This window comes from Peromyscus maniculatus, chromosome X (genome assembly GCF_049852395.1).
Source record: "Peromyscus maniculatus bairdii isolate BWxNUB_F1_BW_parent chromosome X, HU_Pman_BW_mat_3.1, whole genome shotgun sequence".
In the NCBI taxonomy this organism is placed as follows: Eukaryota; Metazoa; Chordata; class Mammalia; order Rodentia; family Cricetidae; genus Peromyscus; species Peromyscus maniculatus.
This window is the reverse complement of record NC_134875.1, coordinates 46,015,914-46,041,231: the sequence shown is the minus strand read 5'-3', so window position 1 is coordinate 46,041,231 and position 25,318 is coordinate 46,015,914.

The following is a 25,318-nucleotide window of genomic DNA, read 5'->3' as shown; positions in this document are numbered from 1 at the left end:
TTGGTCTGGCTGGAGTTTCTACAGGACTTCTGAATATTGTCATAACAGCTGTGAATTCACATTTTCAGCTGCTCTGCTATTACTTTGTAGTCTTTCACTGTCTCAGACTTTTATATTTTTCTGCCTCTTCTTCTGCACTGTTATATGAGCCTTGTCAAAGGGGTGTGTGATTCCCCCATGGACCTTTACTAATTTCCTGACCTCTTTCAATATTCCAAAGGAAGCACCCATTTCTGAAAATTCAAAGCTAACATCCCTAAATGAAAGGAAACACGGGATATTTTCCTTTTTGTGTCAGAGTTACCCATCTCAGAATGTGTGTTTCTAGATCCATTCATGCATTTACTTATAAATTTCATAATTTTGGTTTTCCTTAATAACTCAATAATATTCCACTGTTTAAACATCCAACATTTTTTTTGTTATCCACTTATCAGTTGCTAGACATGTAGACTGTTTCCATTTTTTGCTATTGTGACCACAGCAGCAATTGATATTGATGAGCAAGTACCTCTATAGTAAGATAGAGAGTACTTTGAGTATATGTTCAGGAATGGTATATCAGAATCATGTAGTTATACTATTAGAGTTTTGAGGAAACTTCGTGTTGATTTCCTTAGTGGCTCCACTAGTTTCCACTTCCAGTAGCAGTGAATATGCTTTTCCCTTTCCCTAAAGAGCTCTAGCAGGCCTGAGCATGGCAAACACAGGCCCAAGCATGGCAAACTTAACAATAGCTAGGGGCAAGGCGTGTTCTCCCACTTTCATGTCCTCAGAGTCAGTTCTCCCACACCCACACCTTCAGGGCCAGCTCTACTGTGTTGCCCAGGCATGGTACAGGGGCCACTCTCCTGAATGCTGCAGCTGATGAGGGCCAGGGACAACTCTCCTGCTCTTAATGATCTCAGGGCCAGATCTCTCACCTGCCTCAGGCATTTATTCGGGGAGGGGAGGAGGTGGTGGTGGGGAAGATTTTTCTCTTGCCTATGCCATCGCATGACAGATGAATAATGGGGACAACTCTGCTATGCTCATAATTTCAGGGTTGGTTCATCCACACTTCAACCAACAGGATTGGCACTCTAGTGTGCTGCCCAGGCAAGGTACATGGCCTGCTCTCTTTAAGAGACTTTTAGTGACTGACTTTGTTTCCTTAGGTGTTATAGGTCTATATAAATTATTTATCTGATCTTGATTTAGCTTTGGTAAAGGTTATCTATCAAAAACTTTGCCCATTTCTTTTAACTTTCTCAATTTTGTGGTGTATAGGTTTTTGAAGTATGACCTGATGATTTCTCTGGATTCCCTCAGAGTCTATTATGTCCTTCTTCTTGTTTCTAAATTTATTTGCATATTATCTCTCTGCTTTTTAGTTAGTTTGGATAAGAGTTAGTTTATTTTGTTGATTTTCTCAAAGAACCAAATCTTTATTTCATTGATTCTTTGTATTGCTCCCTTTGTTTCTATTTTATTGATTTGAGCCCCAAGTTTAATTACTTCCTGCTGTCTGCTCCTCTTGGGTGAGTTTGATTCTTTTTGTTCTAGAGCTTTCATGTGTGCTGTTAAGTTGCTAGTATGAGATTTCTCCAAATTCTTCATGAAGGTACTTAGTGCTATGACCTTTCCTCTTAGCACCACTTTCATTGTGTCCCATAAGTTTGGGTTTGTTATACTGTCATTTTCATTGAATTCTAGGAACTCTTTAATTTCGTTCTTTATTTCTTCCTTGGCCCAGTGGTAACTCAGAAGAGAGTAGTTGTTCAGTTTCCATGAGTTTGTAGACTTTCTGTTGTTTCTGTTGTTGTTGAAATCTAGCTTTAATCCCTGGTGATCTGATAAGATACAGGGGGTTTTTCCAATTTTTTTTTGTATCTGTTGAGATTTGCTCTGGTTCCATGAGGTGCTGAGAAGAAGGTATATTCTTTTGTGTTTGGATGAAATGTTCTGGAGATGTCTATTAAGTCCAATTGAGTCATAACATATATTAGTTCCATTATTTGTCTATTTAGTTTCTGTCTGGCAGACCTGTTCATTGGTGAGAGTGGGGTGGTGAAGTCTCCCACTATTATTGTGTGGGGTTCTATGTGTGATTTAAGCTTTAGTAATATTTCTTTTACAAATGTGGGTGCCCTTACATTTGGGGCATAGATGTTCAGAGTTGAGACATCATCTTGGTGGATTTTTCCTTTGATGAGTATAAAATGCTTTTCTTCATCTCTTTTGATTAATTTTGGTTGGAAGTCTATTTTGTTAGATATTAGGTTAGCTACATCAACTTGCTTCTTAGATCCATTTAATTGGAAAATCTTTTCCAACCCTTTACTCTGAGATAATATCTATCTTTGATACTGAGGCAGGTTTCTTGTAAGCAGCAGAATGGTGGATCCTATTTTTGTACCCATTCTGTTAGCCTGTGTGGTGGTTTGAAAAAAATGGCCCCCCAAAAGAGTGACACTATTAGCTGTTGTGTCCTTGTTGGAGGAAGTGTGTTACTGTGTGGTCAGGCTTTGAGGTCTCCTTTCCTCAAGCTTCTCTCAGTGTGACAGGCCGTTGACTTCCTGTTGTCTGCAAGATGTAGGACTCTCAGCTCCAGCCTCATGTCTGCCTGCACACCACCATGCTCCCCATCATGGTAATAATGGACTAAACCTCTGAAACCATAACTAAGCCACTCCAATTAAGTATTTTATTCATGAGAGTTGCCATTGGTGTTCTTTTTATAGCAATAAAAACACAAACTAAGGCAGGCTGTGTTCTTTTATTGGTGAATTGAGTTCATCGATATTGAGGGATATTAATGACCAATAATTGCTAATTTCTGTTATTTTGCTGCTGCTGCTGCTGCTGTTGCTGCTGCTGCTGGTGGTGATGGTGATGGTAGTGTGTGTGTGTGTGTGTGTGTGTGTGTGTGTGTGTGTGTTTCCCTTCTTTGGGTTTTACTGGTGTGAAGTTATCTATTGCCTGTGTTTTTGTGGGTGGAGTTAACTTCCTTGATTTGAAGTTTTCCTTCTAGTATCTTCTGTAGGGTTGTATTTATTGATAGATACTATTTAAATTTGACTTTTTCATGAATTATCATATTTCTCCATCTATGATGAGTGGCAGTTTTTCTGGGTATAGTAGTCTGTCATCTGTGGTCTCCTAGAGTCTGCAAGATATCAGTCCAGGCCCTTTTGGATTTTAAAGTCTCCATTGAGAAGTTGGGTGTGATTCTAATAGGTCTTCCTTTTTATGTTACTTATCCTTTTTTCCTTTAACATTATTTCTTTGTTCTGTATGTTTAGTGTTTTGATTATTATGTAATGAGGGATTTTCTTTTCTGATCCAATCTATTTGGTGTTCTGTAAGCTTCTTGTACCTTTATAGGCATGTTCTTCTTTAGGTTGGAAAAATTTTCATCTATGATATTGTTAAACATATTCTCTGTTTTTTTTTAACTGCTTTTTTTCTCCTTCTACTCTTATGTTTGGTCTTCTCACAGTGTCCCAGATTTCCTGGATATTAGGAATTTTTTAGATTTAACATTTTGTTTGACTGATGAATCTATTTCTTTGTGGTAGTTTGAATGTAATTTGCGCCCATAATCTCATAGGGAGTGGCAGTATTAAGAGATGTGGTTTTGTTGGAGTGGGTATGGCCTTGTTGGAGGAAATGGGCCTCTGTGTGTGCAGGCTTTGAAGATTCCTATGCCCAGGATACTGCCAAGTGTCTCAGTTGGCTTCCTGTTCCCTGCAAGATGTGAGCACCCTCAGCTCCAGCAAGATGTCTGCCTGCTCACTACCATGCTCCCTCTCATGATGACAATGGACTAAACCTCTGAAACTGTAAGCAAGCCACCCTCAATTAGATGTTTTTAAGAGTTGCTGTGGTCATGGTATCTCTTCACACCAATAAAAATCCAAACTAAGATATTCCTCTATTATGTCTTTAATGCCTAAGATTTTCTCTTCCATCTCTGGTATTCTGTTGGTGATGCTTGTACCTGTAGTTCCTGTTTACTTACCAAGATTTTCCATTTGCAGTATTCCCTCCATTTGTGTTTTCTTTATTGCTTCTATTTCCATTTTCAGATCTTGAACAGCTACCTTCATCTATTTGATTTTCCTTGGCATTCTTGGCATCATTTTAGTGATTTATTGATTCGATCCATTTTTGTTGGTCTTTTCCTCAATTTCTTTTAAGAGATGTTTTTTATTTCCTCTTTAAGAACCTTTTTGATCTTCATAAGGTCATTTTCTTGTGCTTCAGCTGCATTGAAATGTTAAGATCTTGCTGTCATTCAATAGCTACATTCTGGTTATTGATTGTGTAATTGTGTAATTACACTGGTGTTTAGGCATCTGGATTTGGGATGATTATAGGTCTAGGTTTTGACTCCTGCATTTGTCTTTGCTGAGTGGGTGTTTTGTTCCCTGGTTTCTGTTTCCTCTCTCATCTTCTGACATAAATGTTCAAGAGTTCTGATGACTAGTGAGTCTTCAGGTCCAGTAGTATATCTCCTCTGTGTTTTGTGGGGCCTGACCCCCAGTAAAGCCGAAGTCTTCTTCCAAGGTTTTAGACCATGATATGGAGCCCATAGAAGGGGTGTAGTCTGAGATTCCTAGATCCTGTCTGCCTCTGGTAAAGTGAAAGACTTCTTCCAAAGTTGTAAGCTGGGATAGGGAGGCCAGGGGAAGAGGTGCAGCCTGGGGTTGTTGAGCAGATGGGGTCCTTAGATCTGGCCTAGCCTCTGCTAAAGCCGAAGTCTTCTGAAGTTGTAGACCAGGATATGGAGCTTGGTGGTGGTGGCGGTGGTGGTGGTGGTGGTTGTGGTGGTGGTGGTGGTAGTGGTGTCAGTGGTGGTATGTAGTGTTCCTAGATCCTGCCTGACCTCTAGTAAAGCAGAAGTCTTTTTCTGAAGTTGTAGGCCAGGATATGGACCCCAGGAAGGGGGCTTTCTATGTATTCTTCTAGCAGTTTTAGTGTTTCAGGTTTCAAATTGAGGTCTTTGATTCACTTGGAACAATTTTTGTGTGGGGTGATGTGGCAGGGTCCTGTGCTGTTCTGTTTTGGGGAGGGAGTGAGTAGGCACAGAGTCAACAAGACGGACTCTGGGAAGATGTTGAAACAACAAGCTCAGCTTATTCAGGAAGAGGCAAACCTTATATTCCCTCCACACCACCCTGGGTGAAGGTCTGATGAACATGCATCTGCTGGTATGACATGACTGCCTTTCATTAGTCCAGGTCACCTCAGATCATGTCTCAGCTGCTCTTGCTAAGGCTCTTAGGCAGACCAGGTTGTCTCTCAGTAGGTATCTTATTACTGGTTTGGGCCTGCTCATCCTCAAGCTTAATAGGGATGAATCGTCCCACAGGGATATGGGTTTATTTTCATCTAGGTTTCTATTAATATTTGTTGAAGATGCTGTCTTTTCTCCAGTATATGTTGTTGCTCTATGTGTCTGATTTTGTATCAGGATCATATTGTTATTATTACTATAGTTCTATAGTGTAACTTGGAGCCTGAAATGGGAATCCTTCCAGTGTTGCTCATTGCTCAGGATTACTTTGTCTATCTGTGGTCTTTTCTGATTCCGTATTTCTCAGAACCAGAAAAGGCTTTCCCCGAGGCCCTATGAAACAGAAACATAGTTTTGCATCTAAAACCAGGGCCATGTCTGGAAAGGACATTTATGCTTTGTAAGCTAAGTAAGTACAGTAGCATCAAACTATATCTCTAGCCTTTGATTCATTAATTTTAATAAAGAGGGACATTGATTATATAAAACTGGAAATACAAACAGATGTAGGCCACCATGTTGTTTTCTGAGGATAAAATTATTTAGTACTTGTAGTTGTTTGTATTAGAATAGCTCCCATAGGCTCATATATTTGAATACTTGGTCCTCAGTTAATAGAACTGTTTGAGAAGGTTTAGAAGGTGTGGCTTTGCTTGAAGAGGTGTATCAATGGTGATGGAATTTGAAGTTTTAAAAAGCCAATGTTAATCCCAGTTATTTATCTTTGCCTTGTGCTTCTGGATTAAGATGTAAGTTCTCAGCTACTACTCCAGGACTTGCCTGCTGTTATATTCCCTGCCATGATAGTTGTGAACTCTGTATACCCTTCTGAAACTGTAAGTCCTCAATAAATAATTTCTTCTATAAGTTGTCTTGGTCATGGCATCATATCCCAGCAACCAAGTACCATACTCATAATAACCACGTAAGTAATAATATCACTATTTTATGAATGACACATATAAAGATCAAATTACATATAAAAGGAACACAGGAATCTGTTTGAGTTCTCATGTTAAAACACACTTTTAGTTTACTATAACATCCTAGAGAGTGAAAGTTGTTTGCCTTTATAACATATATGTATCTGAAACTGTTGTATTGATGGATTGCTGCAAAAACTAGGTAAACCAAGCCAATTTTAAAAGGATGACACCTATTTGGTCACTGAATATATAGGAAGGTATTGGCAATGAAAGCCATAGTCTTTTATTGTCATATTCTAGGCAGAAGCATGAGCTATGATATTGTGCAAGCATTTCATGGTTATATTGAGATGCCTCATTGCCCAAGTGATAATGAGGTAGCAAAGCATACACAAGGCTATGAATATTTCAGCACTTCATATAGCTCCTTGGCTTGAGCTTATGTTAGACAAACTTACTTTTAATAGCATTGAAACAGACTGAATTCCTTACTTCTATATTATGTTAGTTACTTTTCTATTGCTGTGATAAAACACTATGCCCAAGGCAACTTATAAAAGAAAGTAATTAGTTGGGCTTAAGGATTCAGGGCTTAGAGTACATGAAGGCAAAGTGAAGGCACAGCAGGATGAACAACAGAGAGTTCACATGTTAACTGAGAAAGCACATTGGGAATGGTACTAGTCTTTTAAGACCACAAGCCCACCAGTGACACAACTTCTACAACAATGCCACAGCTTCTAATCCTTGAAAAACAGTTCTGCCACCTATGGACCAATTATTCAAATGTATTAGCCTGTGGGAGCATTCCCATTGAAATCGCTGCACGTGTGTAGCTGACTGCTTCTCGTTTTCACAGAATATTGAGTAAACATGTTAAAAGGCATTTTCATCTTTACTCCCCTCTTTCACCATCATCAAATATGTCTCTTCTCCTCCATCTTCTGCATCCAACTGACTGGAAATATCATTTTCTTAGATGAATCTAAGTACTCAATTGAAGGGTCTTGCACAGTTAAGTCTTGAATTCTCTTTCTAACTCATTCAACATATTAAACTCAAAAGAAACTCTTTGTAGATTTAACTTGAAAGTTCTTTGTTTTCTTTCTAAACCTAAGTGTGTCTTCCAAATTCCTCAAGTTCTCTGCCATTCTTCCTGGCCTCTCTTACTTCTCTGCTGGAGTTTCTTTTCACTGGTTTCTTTGTTTCCATTATTGCATTCTTAAGTCTCTTCCCCACATAAATCCACAACTAACTTGTAGCTTTCAATGTGAGTTAAAGTGTAGCTCTTCCCCAGGCAAAGTCTCCTAATGCTTTTCTGCTGCAGTCTAAAATTAAAACCCTTTCTTTCCTCATGTCATACCAAATGCTGTATATATATATAAAATCCCTCAGTATTCTGTTTCCTCTTCTGTTTTTCTTCAGAGTGTGACCTTGTTGCTGATCTTCAAATGTGTGAGTCTTCCCTATTTTAGAATATTTTCAGTTGCTTCTTCTTCAGTTACTCCTTCTAATTATTTGTTTTAGCTCAAATATTAATACTGGAGATTTATGATTCTCATCTTTGCCCTCAATCACTTTTTGTCATAATACTCTGTTTTATTTTGTTCACAGACTTTGCTACTATCTAAAATTACAGTTCTTATTTGTAACACTACTAATAAGACAAGAAGTTGCCAACAGTTGGTATAAAACACCTTTAAACTTCTCATTTAAACTTCTCATGATGGAAAAACAGCATAATACAAAAGCTTTAGGAACTGGAAGGCGGCAGATGACTTTTCATCTCAGTTTTGTTGCCATCTGTTTATATGACTTTGGAACAGTTATTTGATTCTTCTAGCTTTCATTTCCTTCCTCCATAAAACACTGAAACTATATTTACTTCAAAAGGTAAAATGTGAGGATTAAATAAGTCTAAAGGCTCAGTATAGGTACTGGTCCACAAAGGACATAGTAGATGCTCAAGTTTTCTTTCTCCAGTCACCTGTGTGACTCTGCAGTGTGTAATCCTGTGCTGGTTTAATATTTCTTCCCACTAGACTGGAGGTCATTGTCACATGACATTTTTTCCTTATTCCTCAGTTATGTAAAAATTACTCAGTAAGAGTTTTTTAATTGTATTTATTTTTTAGTTTTAAAACATCACATAAAAGAATGTTTTTTTTTTTTTTTTTTTTTTTTTTTTTTTTTTTTTGGTTTTTCGAGACAGGGTTTCTCTGTGTAGCTTTGCGCCTTTCCTGGAACTCACTTGGTAGCCCAGGCTGGCCTCGAACTCACAGAGATCCACCTGGCTCTGCCTCCCGAGTGCTGGGATTAAAGGCGTGCGCCACCACCGCCCGGCAAGAATGGTTTTTATTATGGCATTTCCATATTTTGATTTTTCGGTCTCTCCTTCCCAACACCTTTTTCCTTTAACTATATTGATACTTTAAAAATTCCTTTTGAGATTAAGACTAGAGATTAAACTGTGAGATTTTTGTGTCACATCATGGTTCCTTCAAAGCTCTTTTTCTTATGAGATGATTCTAAGACATGTGTACACAAAATACATCGAGGGGGATTTCATAACTTCATAAATGGCCTGTCTCATTCTCTAGGCATAAAATGTTAATTACCAATCCCTTGAATTTATTCAGATATTTATGTGTTGTATGTATAGGAAACTGATGTAAATAGACATATTGTAATCACCACTGAGAATTAACAAGAACTTGTGTCTTTAGGCAGCTGAAAGGATGAGATTATTTAAAAAAAAATTTGACCTCATAGAAAAGTCATAGAGGCTTTTTAGTATTTTCTCCTCTATGAATCTGTCACAGAAAATGCCACTATTATCATGTATTATCCATAAAGACAACGCTGCTACCATATAAAAGCCAAAAGAGATATCTAAAAGAGTTTTCATAAACCTTCTAGTATCATACTGAGGGCTTTATATGAACAAATTTCAGCAATATGAATGGTGGCAAGAATTGTCTGTTTGTACATATGTTTAGTGTTTCATTAGAAAATAAAAATCAATTTGGGCATATATGGGATGAGCTAGAAATCCAGAGCAATGGAAACTCCCAGGAATCTATGAGGGTGACCCTAGCTAAGACTCCTAGCAATAGGGGATATGGAGCCTGAATTGGCCATCTCCTGTAACCAGGTAAGATTTTCAGGGGAGGAAGTGGGACATAAACCCAGCCACAAAACCTTTGACCTACAATCTGTCCTGCCTACAAGACGTACTGGGGTAACGATGGTGCAGAAGTTGTGGGAGTGGCCAACCAATGATTGGCACAGCTGGAAACCTATACCCTGAGAGGGCACTCACCCCTAAGGGCCAGGACTCAGAGATAAGATACTCCAGAGACCTAGGATAGAACCAAACATGACTACCAAAAAAGTCAATGAAATGATTCCTAATGATATTCTGCTATATTCATAGATTGGTACCTAGCCCAACTGTCATCACAGAGGCTTCACCCAGAAAGTGATGTAAACAAATGCAGAGATCCACAGCCAAACATTAATGTGCAGAAGAGGGAGAGGAAGGATTGGGGGAACCAGTGGGGTCTAGGGCACCACAAGAAAACGCACAGAAACAACTAACCTGGGCTCATAGGGGCTCATAGAGACAACCAGGAGCCTGCGTGGGACTGACCTAGGCCCTCTGCATATATGTGACAGTTGTGTAGCTTGGTCCTCTTGTGGGACTCCTAACAGTGAGAGCAGGGGCTGTCTCTGTGTTGCCTGCTTTTGGAACCCATTTCTCCTACCAGATTGCCTCTTCTAGCATTAATAGCAGAGGAGGTGCCCAGTCTCACTGCAACTTGATACGCATTGGCTTGCTTCTATCCATGGCATGCTCATAGGTGAAGAGAAATAGTGGAAGAGGAGTGGACAGAGGGGTGGACAGAGGGGTGGTTTTGGAAGAGGGGAGGGAAGGCAAATTTCTAGTGGGATGTAAAAGCAAAAAATAAATTTATAAACAAAAAAGGAAAATAAAAATCAACAGTGACTTCTAAACAGCACGCAAATTTCTAATCTTACAATTGTTTTTAAGGTGTCTCTTTATAGCCAACAACACTCAAACATTTTTGGGAAATAGACGTTGGTGCAAACGTGAACTATTAGTCAAACTGATAAGAAAATAGTGTTTTTCTAAATCATCCTTTTGATTTCTGGGATTTAAAATTGATTCATTCCACATTTCCCCTTGAAACAGACCTGACAGTTAAAAACATCTCTTGCAGCTTAATTGCATTTTTCCTTACCATTGTCTCTCAGGCATACTATCCTGATTGGATCCTGGTGGTGTACATTATTGACACAGATTCTCTATTTTGAAGCTGTCCTGGATGTTTTGCCTCCGGTGTTTTGACAGTACATGCCAAGTTAAGCACTAAGCAATTACAAGTATTCTCTAGAATAGTTTTCTTCTAAAAATTCTCACCAACAAGAAGCTGTTAAGCAAATATCTACCCACCTATTTAGCTTCCTATTTATTTCTCTACTTATCTAGTATGTAATTTTCCAGTTGAAGAAAGTATGAGGTATTTTTATGATATGTGTATATTCCCTTGTATATAAAATGAATAAAAAATGGAGGAACCAAAACAACCAACAGTCTATGACTATATATTTTTGTATATATTTGTGTATATACTATTTAGTATTATGATTTTTGTAAAGTTTTATAAACATACATCCAAATATTACATAATCAACCTACATATTGAGACAATTACACAAACTCTTTAAGGGTATGTTTTCCTCTACCTATTAAAAGGAGCAATAGTCTGTCCTATAACTTAGTTGTAGTAAATAAATTGTATCATGCTTTCAATGGCATCATAAGACATTTCAAGGTATATAAATGTATTATTTCCTTATGTAAATATGTGTGGTATGTAATATTACTTCTCTTCTATATAAGCCTAGTGATTAGATAAATGTCAATTTCAGCAGGAAGATAAACAATGAATGTCTATGCCCTTGTTTACCCAGTAAGAAAGCAATTAAAGCAATAGAAACTGTGTAAAATGTCTCCAGGGAAGCACAGAAATGCAACAAAACATATGAAATAATCAAATGAACACTTCATTAGAAAATGCTGTGAACAAAACAGCAGGGCATTTTGTATCACTTTAGTTTGTCCTTATCCTACCTTTGCTCTGGAATGTGTGTTACAATTCCTACTTATCTTTCTTGAGATAGAAGGAAAAGACTAAACTGTTTTTTCAATATTCTCCTTTGACTATGGGTTACCCAAAGGGTTTCCAAATTATCCTGTCAAGTTCAGATTTGAATCATGGCAGCATATGCTTGGTGTTAGATTTCATTCCTCCTGGGAAAAGTAATCTAATTTTCCCCCAATGGACTTTCACTGGGTATATTCCCTCAAATTCCTTGGTGAACCCTCAATGAACTTGATGTCAGATTACTTGCAATTACTGATTATGAGAAGAACAAAAAGAACTTCAATATAATGAAAGTGTAAATGAGAATGAAAAAAGTATTAAGGAAATAACATATAATTCAATACCAATAAATTAGATATTAAAAATTAAATGGTGAAAACTTCTTAAGGTCTCTCTAGACACATGCTATGAGATAAAAGTAAATAGAAAAATTGATACACCTGTTTAAAAAAGGCATTTACTTATAATTTAAAAAAAATTCCCCACAAAGGAAAGTCCAGTTTAAGTAGCTTTACTAGTAAACACTATAGAATATTTAAAGAGGAATCAAAACCATTATTTTAGTCCCTAACCCTACAAACAGAATTACTATTAAAAAGAAATTCTTTCAAACTCATTGCATTGCCTTTATTTCTAAAACAGATGAATATGTTACAGGAAAGAAAACTAATGTTCATTATTAATGTTCATCGAAGGCCTCAAACCCCACACCCATGAATATATAGGCAGCACAAAGAGGATTTGGTAGGTAATAAACAGAAAGGGAGATATGCAGTTGAAAGAGAGATATGTTAGAATCCAGGGAAAGTTAGAGGGATGGAGTGAGGGATATGTAGGGTTGAGATACTTGTATACATACATGAAATTACAAAATCTAAACAATACTTTCAGTTGAATACAACATATAAGAATAATTATAAACTATGAACATATCTCAAACCTGGCTCTGCAGTAGACCATCGGATTCAGCTTCCCCTTCTTCTATGCCCCCATCTACAGAAAATCACATAGATATTCTCCTCCAACTTTCATCCAGTTGTCCCAGACTCCAACTTCACCAAGTATTCCTTGGGAATCTTCTAGTCAAGGCTGTCAGAGAAGCGAGTAGGCCAGACAAACAGTTAAGCATGCTTCAGATCTTCAGTCTCCCTCCTCTCCTCCAAATCAAGTCCCCCAGTCTCCTCATGCTCTACACCCATCTTCATAGGACTAAGCAGATCCTGGTGAAACACCCTGCTTTCCTCCATCCTGTGGACACCCCCAGCTCCCGCTTTTCTAGCCCATCATTATTTATAAGTGTCAGCTCCCAATACCTAGAAGTACATTCTATTCAGAACCCCCATTGTCACATCTGACAGGATCCCTGAAGATTTATTTCCCTACCAGGCAACACATAGCCAGCACACCTTAGCCTTCCTAAGAACCACAGAGGGCAACAGAAACCAAGGAATAAATCACCTACTCAATAAAGACAAGGCCAGATATAAAACCTAGAATTATGACCATCGAAAACCCAGATTCCTAGACACTGGTATAAAAACAAAATAAATAATGGCCAGACAATATATTTCCCCTAGAGCTCAAAAACCCTACCACAGCAGGCCCTGAGAAATACAACAAAGTTGAAGCACAAGAAAAGACATTAAGATATCCTTAATGAATATAATAGAGGAAATTCTCTTGAAGAAATCTGTGAAAACTCAAACAGGTATTAGAATAAAATGAATAAAAGTTCAAGACCTGAAAGTGGAAATCGAATTAACAAAGAAAACCCAAACTGAGGGAAATTTGGAAAATAAAAATGGAGGAACTTGAACAGGAACCTCAGAGGCAAGATTCACCAACAGAATACAAGAGATGCAAGAGAAGATCTCAAGTATTGAAGACACGATTGAAAAAAAAAACGTATGCATCAATGAAAGAAAATGTTAAATCTAAAAACATTCTGGCACAAAACATCCACGAAATCCATGACACTATGAAAATACCAAATCTCCCAAATGTAAGAATTGAGGAAAGAGAAAAAACACAGACCAAAGGCACAGAATATATATTCAACAAAATCATAACCTAAAGAAGGCAATGCCTATAAAGTTACAAGAAGCATACAGAACAATAAAGCAGACAGACTGGATCAGAAAAGAAATTCCCATCAGCATGTAACCATCAAAACAATAAATATACAGAACAAAGAAAGGATATTAAAAGCTGCAAGGGAAAAAGACCAAGTAACATATACAGGCAAACCTATTAGGGTAATAGGAGACTTCTTATTGGAGACTCTAAACACCAAAGGGCCTGGGCAGGTGTGCTAGGACTCTAAGAGACCACAGATGCCAACCTAGACGACTATATGCAGCAAAACTGTCAATCACCATATATGGAGAATAAAAGACATTCCGTGATAAAAAAACAAATTTATGCAGTGTCTATTTAAAAATCTAGCCATATAGAAGGTGCTAGAAGGAAAATTTCAAACTGAACAGGTTAACCACACCTTAGAAAACACAAAGACTAAATAATCCCAGACCAGGATATCAAAAGAGGAGGAAACACACACATACATCACAACAACAAAATGACAAGAATCAAGAAACACTGGTTGTTGATATTTCCCAATATCAATTGTCTCAATTCCCCAGTAAAATGATGCAACCTAATGGGATGGATATAAAAACAGAACCCAATATTTTATTGCATCTAAGAAGCATACCTTAACATTACAGATAGACATTACCTCAAGACAAAAGGATGAGAAAAGATATTCTAAGCAAATGGACCTTGGAAGCAAGCTGGTGTGGATATTTTAATATCTGAAAAAAATTATATTTATCTCCCCACACACTGATCTTAGCAGGTTTTAGAATTCACACTCTCGCCAACAGGTCATCCAAAAAAGACAAAACAGAAATGCTGGAGTGAAATAACATCATATACTAAACAGGCCTAACAGTTATTTACAGAACATTTCACCCCGAAACAAAAGAATATGCAATGTCCTCAGCAACTCATGGAACCTTCCCCCACAATTGACCATACACTCAGATTCAAAGCAAATATCAACATATACGAGAAATTGAAAATAACTCCTTGCATCCTACTAGACCACCATGGATTACGGCTGGATATCAATAGCAACAGAAAGTTTCCAAACTCCTGGAAATTGAACAACTCTTTAGTGAATGAAAAATGGACCAAGACAGAAATTAAGAAGTTACAGACTTTCTAGAATTCAATGAAAATGAAAACACAACTTACCAAAACTTAGGGGCCACAATTGGTGATGAGAGGCAAGTTCATGGCACTAGGGGCCTACATTTTACAAAATGGAGAGATCTCATACTAGTAACTTAAAAGCACACATGAAAGCTCTGGGGGAAAAAGTCCCACTGAGAAGGAGCTGACAGCAAGGAATAAGTAAACTCAAGACTGAAATGAATAAAATAGAAAAAACAAACTAATAAACAAAAATCAATATGAAGTATCAGTGAAAAAAAAGCCTTGGTTCTTTGACAAAATGAACAAGATTGAGAAAGTCGGAACAAAATTAACAACAAGGTAGAGAGAAATGATCTAAATTAACAAAATTACAGATGAAGGGGGCGTTTAACAACAGACACTGAGAAAATCCAGAGATTATAGGAATGGAACCCATACCCAATGCAGCTTGGGTGACCAATAACCTGAGATTAGATAGCCCAGTGATGTAGGGGAAAACTAAATAGCACTGCTCTACTAAAGGAACATAGGAGTAAAATAACTCCTAATGACTTTCTCCTATACTCATAGATCAGTGTCTTGCTGATCTATGAGTGTATAGCCATCATCAGAAAAGCTTCCTCTGGAAGCAGACAGAAACAAATACAAAGACTCACACAAGACAATAGGCAGAAAGTGAGAGACCTTGGAACCCTAGACTATTTCCATCAAATCCCTCCCCCCAGAGCTCAGGGAACCCCCAGTAGAGGAGGTGGAAACAGTCTAAGAACCAGATGCAGATGAGTGACAAAAAGAAACAAGTTCCAAACACAACAGGAACTCACAGAGAATGAGGCAGCATGCACAGGCCCTGCACAGGTTTGCACCTGATGAGGCCCTGGAGCTGAAAGGAGAAGTGGACTCATCCCTCACCTAGAGGCTGTCTCCAAATGATAACCACTTACAGATGAAAATCTAGTTTTCTCAGAGGGAGTCTCACTGAAACAAATTCCTTGTAAGGGCAGGAGGCATGCACAGTAGAAAATAAGCCCAGTGACATCTTTGGAGGTTCCTTGTCTCCCTTTCTTTTGCTCTTTCCCTTCTCTTTCTTTGCTTTCTCCTATTCCAATGTGCTTGTTTTTTGTTTTATGGTATTTTATTATTACCCCTTAGAAACATATTTGTTTTCTTTCTTTTAAGATTTATTTATTTATTATGTATACAGTGTTCTGCCTGCATGCATCCCTGCGGGCCAGAAGAGGGCGCCAGATCTCATTATAGATGGTAGTGAGCCACCTTGTGGTTGCTGGGAATTGAACTCAGAACCTCTGGAAGAGCAGCCAGTGCTCTTAACCTCTGAGCCACCTCTCCAGCCCAACCTATTTGTTTTCTACTGAGAGACAGAGAATGGGACGGTATCTGATGGTTAGGGAGGTGGTGAGGGACTGGATAAAGTAGAGGGAATCAAGATCTATTATAGGAAAAAAAATCCATTTTTCAATAGAAGACAAAAAAGAAAAAAATAAGTATTTTCCCCATATCATCTAAAAACTAGGAGAAATATTAAATTTTCTATTCTGACCATTACTAATGAATATTAACTAGATAAATGAATTTAATGAAGTTACATGATCTTAGTTACTATGAAAATAAATTATAAGTAGAAATATGCTATAAATGAATTTCAGAAAAAACTATTTAAATTATTATAAATATGAACAAAATACCCAAGAACACTGCTCCTAAGATCCAATCCCTCCAGTCTCATTTCCAACTCTGTAACAGGAAGCCCATTTCATTCTCCCTTTCCTATCTGACCCCATCTCCAATGGATCACAAAGATCTTCTTCCCTTCCCTTCCTTCTGCCAGCTCACATCATTATCCTAGGCTCCAATACCAGCTGACATCCACTGGGAACACACCAGCTAAGCAGAACAAGGAAACAGGTAAGCTAACTGAATACACTAACCCTTCCCACCTCCTCCTTCAAATCGAATCATCTCCAGGACTGTAAGGGCTGCAGACTTTCTTGGCCCCTGCCTAAATCTTCTGTTGATCTTATACTTTTAATTATCCTCCCATTACTTTATCCTAACACCCAACTCAAGCAGGCACCCCCTACTAACCCACAGGCTATATCTGCCCAGAAACCAAGGTAGACTGCCAGCAGACCTTCTTTTCTTTCTCTGCTCTGTGAGGTCCAACCCCCCAGTCTCAACCCCATCTGTGCAGCGTATCATCCATGGCAGCCTTCACTGGCACCCTGTTCCCATCTCTTGTGGATCCCACAGATCTTTCCTTCTAACCTTCCTCCCCTGACTCATTGCTTTGTCCCAGACCTCAACCCCAGCAGGCAACCCCTGCTAAACCAAGGGCCACTCATCCCTGGCAACAAGTAGGCTGAAGGCTGACCCACACCTTTCCTACTGCTCCTGAGACCCAGTACTCCCAGGTCTTATATCTAGTCCTATAACAGGAAACTGGCTGCAATCTCCCTTTCCTCTCTGACCACACTCCCAATTATGGTGGTTTGAAAGAGACCAGCCCCCATAGGGAATGGCACTGTTAGGATTTGTGGCTTTGTTGGAGAAGGTGTAGCCTTGTTAGAGGAAGTGTATCATCGTGGGGGTGGGCTTTGAGGTCTCCTATGCTCTAGCTAAACACAATATGGCACTCAGTTTACTTCCTGTTGCCTGCAGATCAAGACACATAACTCTCAGCTCCTTCTCCAGCACCATGTCTCCCTTCATGCCACCATGTCCTGCCATGATGGTAATGCACTAAACCTCTGATACTATAAGCCACCACATTTGAATATTTTCCTTTATAAGGGTTGCTGTGGTCATGGTGTCTCTTCACAGCAATAGAAACTCTAAATAAGACACCAATGGATAACAAAGATCTTTTTCCCACAACATTCCTTCCCCCAACTCAATCCACTATGCCACCTCCAATACCACAGGCATTCACTGGGGATGGACCAGCTGAGCAGGCCAATAAAAAAGACAATACATAGTCATCACAGTCTCTGAAAATCCAGAAAGGAAACAGAAACCAAAGAACAAAACATCCACGCAACAAAGACAAACTCAGAAATCAGCACCTAGACCTATAATCACCCCAAACCCAGATGCCTAGACACCAGTGTAAAAACACAATAACAGCCAGGGAAAACACAAAGCTATGAATTTATGGGAGCCAATTACATTCAAACTACCACATTCCATTCCCTGGCCCCCCAAAGTGTATAACAGTATCATAACACAAATGCATTTAGTCCAATTTCAAAAGTCCCATAGTCTATCACAGTCTCAACAATATTTTAAAGTCCAATGTTCAATGTCTCTTCTGAAATTCATGGAATCTTTTAACTCTAATTCCCTATAAAGTAAAATAAAAAAAAAAAACCAGATCACATACTTCCAACAAATAATGGCACAGGATATACATTACCATTCCAAAACATAGGGAAGGGGGCACAGTGAGGAAATAATGGACGAAAGCAAGACCAAAAATCACCTGGGCAAAGTCTAAATTCTGCATCTCCATATTGGATGTCAAACGCTCTTCAGATCTTCAACTCCTTTCAGCTTTGTTGACTAAAACATACTTCTTTCTCTTGGGCTGGTTCCACTCCCTGTTAGCAGCTTTTTTTGGCAAGTATCTCACAACTCTGGCATCTCCAACATCTTGGGGTCCCCAAGGTAATCCAGGCTTCAGCTTCACAGCTTCACACTATGGTCTTTCTAGTCCTCCATTCAGGGACACTCCTGACACATTCCTTGCCTCAGTGGCTTTCCTTAGTCATTGAGGAAGATTCCATAACCCCTTTCTTCAATCCTTGACTCCAAAGCTAGAGCCACATGCTGAAGCTACCAAGTTTTGAGAACACAGTTCAAATTGTCCATGTTCCCACTAGTATGGCCTATTAATCAGAGCATAAGTATTCCACTGCTTTCCTAACCCCAAATATCAAATTGCAAATTCCTCCAAACAAAAGCATGGTCAGGCCTGTCACAGCAAGATCCCAGTCCCTGGTACCAACTTCTGTCTTAGTTAAAGTTTCTATTGCTGTGAAGAGACACCATGATCATGGCAACTCTCATAAAGGAAAACACTTAATTGGAATGTCTTACAGTTTCAGAAGTTTCAGAGGTTCATAGTCCATCATGGAGGCATGCAGGCAGACAGGGTGATGAAGAAGGACCTGAGAGTTCATCTTGATCCATAGGCAATAGGAAGAGAACTGTCTCTACACTGAACATATCCTGAGCGTAGGAGGTCTCAAAGCCCACCCCCCACAGTGACACAATTCTTCCAACAAGGCCATACCTACTCCAACAAAGCCATACCTCCTAATAGTACCACTCCCCTGAGCTTATGGGGTCCAATTACATTCACATTACCACATCCTTCTGCTGCATGCAAGAAACCTATCTCAATGTCCAAGGATAGACATTACCTCAGAGTAAAGTGTTAGAAAAAGATATTCTAAATGTATAGACCTAAGAAGCAAACTGGTATATACATTTTACTGTCTAACAAAATAGACTTCAAAAAAATAATCAAAAACAAAGGGAAGGACACCACATACTCATCAAAAGAAAAATTCACCAAATGACATTTCAGTTTTAACATTTATGTCCCAAACACAAGGCCACCCATGTTTGTAAAAGCAACACTACTACAGCTTAAATCACATATTGGCCCTCACACATTGATAGTGGGAGACTTCAGTACCCCACTATTACCAATGGATAGGTCATCCAGACAAAAACAAAACAAAGAAATGCTGGAACTAACAGACATTATAAACCACATGGACCTAACAGATGTTTACGAACATTTCTCCCAAGCACAAAAGAATACAACTACCTCTCAGCACCTCATGGAACTTTCTCCAAAATTGACTACATACTCAGACACAAAGCAATTCTCCACAGATACAAGAACATTAAATAACTTCCTGCATCCTCTCAGATCACCACGAATTAAAGCGGAATGTCAACAACAGCAGAAAGCTTACAAACTCAGTGAAACTGAACTACTCTCAACTGAATGAAAAATGGGTCAAGACAGAAATAATGAAGCAAAATGTCTTTCTAGAATTCAAGAAAAATGAACACATAGCATACCCAAACTTATGAGACAAAATGAAAGTGGTGCTATGAGGAAAGTTCATAGTACTAAGTTCCCTCATAAAAAAACAATGAAGAGATCTTATCCTAGTAGCTTACCAGCACACCTGAAAGCTCCAGAACAAAATGAATTAAGCACACTCAAGACGAGTAGAGGGCAAGAAATGATCAAATTGAATGCTGAAACCCATAAAATAGAAACATAAAGAACAGTACAAAGAATCAATGAAACAAAGAATTCATTCTTTGAGAAAATCAAGAGGATAGCAACCCCCCATCCAAATTAACTAAAAGAAGGAGGAGAATATCTAAATTAATAAAATCAGAAATGAAAAGAAGAACTCCAGAGAATCATACTTTAAAAACTGGTACTCTTCCACCAGAGAATCATACTTTAAAAACTGGTACACTTCCAAATCAGAAAAATCTAAAACAAAGTTAAATCAAGATCAGATAAACAATTTAAACAGACCTATAACTCCTACTGAAATAGAAGCAGTCATTAAAACTCTCCCAACCAAAAAGAAAAGAAACAGGGCCAGACAATTTTAGCACAGAAATCTACTAAACTTTCAAAGAAGACTTAACACCAATATTCCTCAAATTATGCCACAAAATAGCAACAAAGGAACATTGCCAAATTCATTTTATGAGGCCAAAGTTACTCACATAGACAAACCATATGAGGACTCAACAAAGAAAGAATTACAGACCAGTTTTGCTTATGAACATAGACACAAAAATATTTAATAAAATTTTTGTAAACAGAATACAAGAACATGTCAAAACGTTCAACCACCACAATCATGTATGCTTCATTCCACAAGCACAGGGATGATACAGTATATGAAAATTATCAAATGTAATCCAGCATAAAAACAAACTGAAAGAACACACACACACACACACACACACACACACACACACACACACACACACACACGATCATCTCATTAGATGCAAAAAATGTCTTTGGCAAAATCTAACATCCCTGTATGATAAAAGTCCTGGAGAGATTAGGGATATGTGAGACATACTTGAACATAATAAAGGCAATTTGCAACAACTTTTGGTCAACATGAAATTAAATGGAGAGCAATCAAAGAAATTTACTGAAATTAGGAACAAGACAAGGTTGTGTGCTCTCTCCATATCTATTCAATATAGTACTTACAGTGTTAGCTAGAGAAAAAGGCAACTGAAGGAGATCAAGGGGATACAAAATGGAAAAGAAGAAGACAAAGTGTCATTATCTGAAGATGACATGATAGTATACAGAAGTGACCCCAAAAGCTCTACCAGGGAACTCCTACAGCTGATAAACACCTTTAGTTAAGTAGATGAATGTAAGATTAACTCAAAAAAAAATTAGTAGCTCTCCTATATATAAATGGTAAGTGGTCAGAGAAAGAAATCTGGGAACAATACCTTTCACATTAGCTTCAAATAATACAAAATATTTTGGGATATTTCTAATCAAGCAAGTAAAGGACTTTTCTGATAAAAACTTCAAGTCTTTGAAGGAAGACATTAAAAGTTATATCAGAAGATGGAAATGTCTCCCATGCTCATTGATCAGTAAGAATAACATAGTAAAAATGGTCTTCATACAAAAAACAGTCTGATACAATTCCCATCAAAATTCCAACAGAATTCTTTACAGATATTGACAGGGTAATTCTCGATTTCATTTGGAAAAACAAATAAACAACAACAATAACAAAAAAACCACAGGAGAGCTAAAATAATCCTGAACAATAGAAGAACTGCTGGAGGTCTCACCGTTCCCAAATTCAATTCTTATTACAGAGCTATAGTAATAAAAAATGCAAGGCATTGGAATAAAATCAGAAAGGTGGATCAATGGAATCGAATAAAAATGCATTTATAAATCCACACACCTGTGGACACCTGATTTTTGATGAAGAAACCAATATTGTACAATGGAAGAAAGAAAGCTTCAATAAATGGTGCTGGTGTAATTGTGTGTGTGTATATAGAAGATGCAAGTAGATTCATATCTATCACTCTGCACAAAACTTAAGTCCAAGTGGGTCAAAGACCTCAACAAAAATCCAGACCACTGAATCTGATAGAAGACAAAGTGAAAAATAGCCTTGAATGAACTGGCACATGAGACAACTTCCTAAACCAAATACCAATAGTGCAGATACTAAGACTGACAACAAATGCGACCTTATGAAACTAAAAAGATTCTGTAAGGCAAAGGACACTGTTATTTGGACAAGGTGGCAGCCTACAGAATGGGTAAAGATTTGTACCAACTCCACATCTGATAATTAATAATTTTATATTTTCATAGTTTAAATGGATTATATTATATGTGATTCAAAATAAATGGAAAACACTTGTATCACAACACTCACCTAATGCCTTCAATTGATGCCTTATACCATATATACATTTGTGAGGGAAGTTTAGACTATGATTAATGATATGCCAATGCTTCATTGTATAAAACCATGAACTGTCTATTTTTCTTTCCGATGGTTCTGTATGTCCATGCAGAACAATAGAACTATTATTTCACTTATTTTTCTTCAAATACATGAAATAATATAAAGACTCTACTGAGACATGTCTTTCGTACATAGCAAATATGCTTGAATCTTTTAACACATGTAACAGTGTCTAGAAGTTCTCTCATTCATTTGTGTTGCTGCTTTATTTACATGCCATATACTGCATAGCCAGTTCCCTTTGGAAAGAGATGAGATGTTTGAAACAATTGCTGCTGCTACAAGTAATTCTGCATTGAGCAATCCTATGGCTCATTTTTCCTTCTGAGTTATAAGGACTAGTTTAATCATGTGCTGCTATTGCAACTAATATTGAAATAGGTAATACAATATGTGATGTTATAAGAAAAATAAGGCAATGCTGATGCTATGTGCATATTTTGCAGTGTAAATCATCCTATTGAAGAATTTGAAAACATGTACAACATACAATCTGTAAAGGTACTCCATGCCCTTACAGCCACCTCAACAGTGACCTATTCATTCTTAATCTTTTACAAAAAAGATACAGTCAGCTAGCAATAAGATAATACCAAGGTGCATTTGTGCAAGTGTAGTGGTGCCTATCTCCAAGACGATGACTACCGAAGCCATTATTTCAAATAGGTTGATAAAATAATCTGGGTAAGATTTGGAGCTTTTCTGCTAACTTTCCTATTATGTTTGGACAAAATCACAGACCATCTAGTTGTAGGACATTTTTCCAATGAGCCCTGTTGATGTTGTGGAAACTCAACATAAGTATCCTCATGTTTTCAAACATCAACAAGCAGGTCACAACTGATAATTTTATTCCATTTTTTTTATTTACAAAATTCCATTTCAAGAGATTGGTTCACTATGGGTGTTGGTGTGTGTTTTGTTTTTTAGTTTGACATGAAATTTGAGGACATAAGAGGGAGTAAGTGGAAAAACACTTTAAATGTATAATTGGATCTTGTTCATATTCTTCTTCTGTCCCTTGGATTCTATGTAGCATTTTACTCAGTGGCTAGATATCATTTGTTGAAGTTGGTGATCAAAGCAAAAAAGAGTAATAAATAACATGACTTTGAGCATGTATTACTATCTGGTTTTAAAGAATTCACTCCCAAACTCTTATTTCTGGTATTTAAAAAGCAAGTATGCTGACATCTTAATGTGGTTTAGGAGGAGGAAAATGATATGACCTGTGGAAAATACTTAGTGCAGATTATAAGCTTAATAAATAATGATAATATATTATGTCTTCACTGGTTTGTGAAGTCCTTGAAAGAAGGCAGAAACTACAAATTTATTTTTACATCCCTATTCTCTAGCCAAGTACTGAACACATAATAGGTGATCAATTATATTTGAGTAAGTGTATGAATGATTTAGTGAAGTAAAAACATGATGTCCTTCCCCAAGTACATAGAAGTCATATTGGCAGAACAGCCATCAACTTAATGTGTTAAAAAGGGAAGATGAGTACTCAGGCATAGCCATTTAAAAGGTGCTTTATTTTTTTTTCTTGTTTGGTCAAAACATCTACATCATGGCCATCCATTTTATGATTGCTCTTCATGTGTGATAATAAATTTTTCTCTTTTTCTCCTATTAAACTATTTTTAGACAGTATTCCATTGATAATTTGGATAGGATAAAAGGTTATATTACAAAGTGCCAATTCTACTGAGATCTAAAGTCTGATGCTGGCTATGTGACAATAATCATGGAAAGAGACCTTCTGGAGGATAAAGAGTCTGTAGGAGGCCTTATGTAGGAAATTGCTTGATGCATTTGAAAACAAAAAGTGTAAAAGGGCTGAAATTTCATATTGATTGAAAGAAAGTTGTTGAGTAATATCTACAAGTGAATCTTAGCAGATTCCATAAGCATGTTTATTTATAAATCCATGGAAAAGTATTAAAAAATAGTGGCACCAACATGTGTGTAATAGGTGTACAAGGAAATAGAGTTGAAACTTAGAGAAGATCTGTATGGAGGATGTTAAGAAGAATAGAACATGCTGAGGGGTAGTCAATAATTGTGTGTGAATGAATGGCTCAGATGCACTAACAATAGTAAATGAGTCTATTGTGTAATTAAATAGAAAGATGACACTAACAATAACTTGTGACAAAAACCAGTCCAGGTGTCGCTATATTCTTTAATCTTTCTTCCTAAAAATATGCATTTAATTCAGGAAATTTCAACAAAGAAGCCAAAGATAATGATTTTCCTTCTTAGCATGCATATCCAGTCTTTGAGTAGATAAAGGAATTATGGAGTGAAACATCTAGCATTTGCTTTTACTCCAAGCATCTTTAATTTCAAATAATCAGTGAGGACATTGTTTGCTACATCCAAATAATCTCATCAAAGGGACCTTCACTTAAAACCAAATCGAAAAATTATGTGTTTCTTTTTTATGTTTTTAAAATCATAGCACCTTCCTTGCTTATCATTTTCATTGCCTAGAACACAATTTGTAATTATTTCATATATATATATATGTATATACATATATATCATTTTCTTTCTCTCTGCCTTTCAGACTTCAATATATACTAAGCTTAAGTATATGAAGAAGAGATTGCATACTTCTTGTGGTAGTTGGAAAGAAAATGGCCCCTGTAGGGAGTGGCACTATTAGGAGGTGTGGCTTTGTTGAAGTAGGTATGGCCTTGTTGGAGGACCTATGCCACTGTGGAGGTAGGCTTTGAGATCTCCTATGCTCAAGTTAAGCCCAGTGTAGGACACAGATTCTTTTGCTGCCTGCATATCAAGATGTAGGACTCTCAACTCCTTCTCCAACATATGCCTGCATGCTGCCATGTTCTGCCATGATTATAATGGAATAAGTCTCTGAAATTGTAAATAATTCCTTATTAAATGCTTTCCTTTATAAGAATTGTCAGGATCATGGTGTCTCTTTACAGAAATAGAAACCCTAACTGAGACAGTTCTCATTATTCATCAGATTTCTGCCATTTTTCACTGTGTCTGTACCATATTATAATCAGTGAAATAAATGTTTTCAGTAAATGGGAATGGGATACAATTTAGTATTTCCTGGAG